Below are 3331 nucleotides of genomic sequence, written 5' to 3' on the forward strand. Positions count from 1 at the left end.
GAAACTAATTGAGGCTTAAGCTCAAAGTTGTTTGCTCCAATGGCAGGGATAGAGATGCTTCTCCCATAGAAGTCGGGAGTAGGTGCAGTAAAGTCACCCAGCACCTTCCTTGCATTATTGGCATTGTTGTTATTTTCGGCTGCCATGGGTTCTTCTTCTTTGAAGATTTCTGTTAGGTCCTCTACAGAGAGTTGTGCCTTAGCTTCTCTTAGTTTTCGCTTCAAGGTCCTTTCAGGTTCAGGATCAGCCTCAACAAGAATGCTTTTGTCTTTGCTTCTGCTCATATGAAAGAGAAGAGAACAAGAAAATATGGAATCCTCTATGTCATAGTATAGAGATTCCTTGAGGTGTCAGAGGAAAAGAAAAATAGAAGGCAGAAGTAGAAGATTCGAACTTATCAAAGAAGATGGAGTTCGAATTGTGCATTAAGGAATAGTGTTAGTCCATAAATAGAAGGATGTGAGAGGAGGGGAAGTAATTTTCGAAAATTAAGTAAAAGATTTTGAAAACATTTTGAAAAACACTAATTGATTTTCGAAAACCATGATTGAAAGAAATAAAGTGATTTTTGAAAAAGATTTTTGAAATTAGAAATCAAAAAGATTTGATTGAAAACTATTTTGAAAAAGATGTGATTAAAAAGACATGATTGGTTTTAAAAAGATGTGATTGAGAAAATATGATTTGAAAAACATTTTAAAAAGATTTGATTTTAAAAATTAATAACTTGGCTAACAAGAAAAGATATGATTCAAACATTAAACCTTTCTCAACAGAAAAGGCAACATACTTGAAATGTTGAATCAAATCATTAATTGATAGCAAGTATCCTTAAAAATGGAAAGAAATCAATTTTGAAAACATATGATTGAAAAGATATGATTTGAAAAAGATTTGATTTTGAAAAACTTTGAAAACTTGAAAAAAAATTGATTTGAAAACAAAATCTTCCCTCTTGTGCCATCCTGGCGTTAAACGCCCAGAATGGTGCACATTCTGGCGTTTAACGCCCAAACTACTACCCTTTTGGGCGTTAAACGCCCAGCCAGGCACCCTGGCTGGCGTTTAAACGCCAGTTTGCCCTTCTTCACTGGGCGTTTTGAACGCCCAGCTCTTTCTGTGTAATTCCTCTGCAGTATGTTCTGAATCTTCAATTCTCTGTATTATTGACTTGAAAAGACACAAATTAAAAATATTTTTGAATTTTTAACAAAGAGAAATAATCAAAATGCAACTAAAATCAAATAACAATGCATGCAAGACACCAAACTTAGCAGTTTGTATACTACTGACACTAACAAAATGAGAATGCATATAAGACACACAAAACACTCAAGTCAATAGAATTTAAAGATCAGAGCAATGAAATCATCAAGAACAACTTGAAGATTAATGAAGACACATGCATGAATGCAAAAAGAACAGAAACATGCAATTGACACCAAACTTAACATGAGACTCTAGACTCAAACAAGAAATATTTTTGGATTTTATGATTTTGTAATTTTTTTTGTGTTTTTTTTTTAAATTAAGTGGAAAAGGAAAACAAAGGTATCAAAATTCTTAATGAGAATTCCAGGAATCATGCAATGTTTAGTCTAAGACTCCGGTCCAGGAATTAGACATGGCTTCACAGCCAGCCAAGCTTTCAAAGAAAGCTTCGGTCCAAAACACTAGACAAGGCCAATGGCCAGCCAAGCCTTAGCAGATCACTGCTCCAACAGCAAGATTGATAGAAATCAACAAGCTCTTGTGATGATAAGTTGAAACATCGGTCCAATGAAATTAGACATGGCTTCATAGCCAGCCAGACTTCAACAAATCATCATGAAACTCTAGAATTCATCTTCAAGAATTCTGAAAAAAATACCTAATCTAAGCAACAAGATGAACCGTCAGTTGTCCAAACTCAACAATCCCCGGCAACGGCGCCAAAAACTTGGTGCACGAAATTGTGATCATCAATGGCGCCATCAACATGGTACGCTCAATTGCAATCTCACTTCTTTATCACAACTTCGCACAACTAACCAGCAAGTGTACTGGGGCGTCCAAGTAATAAACCTTACGCGAGTAAGGGTCGATCCCACAGAGATTGTTGGTATGAAGCAAGCTATGGTCACCTTGTAAATCTTAGTCAGGCAAACTCAAATGGATATGGGTGATATACGAATAAAACATAAAGATAAAGATAGAGATACTTATGTAATTCATTGGTGGGAATTTCAGATAAGCGTATGAAGGTGCTGTGTCCCTTCCGTCTCTCTGCTTTCCTACTGTCTTCATCCAATCCTTCTTACTCCTTTCCATGGCAAGCTTATGCAAGGGTTTCACCGTTGTCAGTGGCTACCTCCCATCCTCTCAGTGGAAATGTTCAACGCACCCTGTCACGGCACGGCTATCCATCTGTCGGTTCTCAATCAGGCCGGAATAGAATCCAGTGATTCTTTTGCGTCTGTCACTAACGCCCCGCCCTCAGGAGTTTGAAGCTCGTCACAGTCATTCAATCATTGAATCCTACTCAGAATACCACAGACAAGGTTAGACCTTCCGGATTCTCTTGAATGCCGCCATCAGTTCTAGCCTATACCACGAAGACTCTGATCTCACGGAATGGCTGGCTCGGTTGTCAGGCGAGCGCTCGGTTGTCAGGCGATCAACCATGCATCGTGTATCAGGAATCCAAGAGATATCCACCCAATCTAAGGTAGAACGGAGGTGGTTGTCAGGCACACGTTCATAGGTGAGAATGATGATGAGTGTCACAGATCATCACATTCATCAAGTTGAAGAACAAGTGGTATCTTAGAACAAGAACAAGCGGAATTGAATAGAAGAACAATAGTAATTGCATTAATACTCGAGGTACAGCAGAGCTCCACACCTTAATCTATGGTGTGTAGAAACTCCACCGTTGAAAATACATAAGTGATAGTGTGATCATTGGCTTCGGCCCCAGAGAGGGAACCAGAAGAACCAAGATCTGATCTCAGATCTAAAGTGATCAAAAGATGAAAATACAATAGTAAAAGGTCCTATATATAGAGAACTAGTAGCCTAGGGTTTACAGAGATGAGTAAATGACATAAAAATCCACTTCCGGGCCCACTTGGTGTGTGCTTGGACTAAGCATTGAAGCATTTTCGTGTAGAGACTTCTCTTGGAGTTAAACGCCAGCTTTGGTGCCAGTTTGGGCGTTTAACTCCCATCCTTGTGCCAGTTCCGGCGTTTAACGCTGGGAATTCTGAAGGTGACTTTGAACGCCGGTTTGGGCCATCAAATCTTGGGCAAAGTATGAACTATCATATATTGATGGAAAGCCCAGGATGTC

This window comes from Arachis hypogaea, chromosome 4 (assembly GCF_003086295.3).
Source record: "Arachis hypogaea cultivar Tifrunner chromosome 4, arahy.Tifrunner.gnm2.J5K5, whole genome shotgun sequence".
Taxonomy (NCBI): domain Eukaryota; kingdom Viridiplantae; phylum Streptophyta; class Magnoliopsida; order Fabales; family Fabaceae; genus Arachis; species Arachis hypogaea.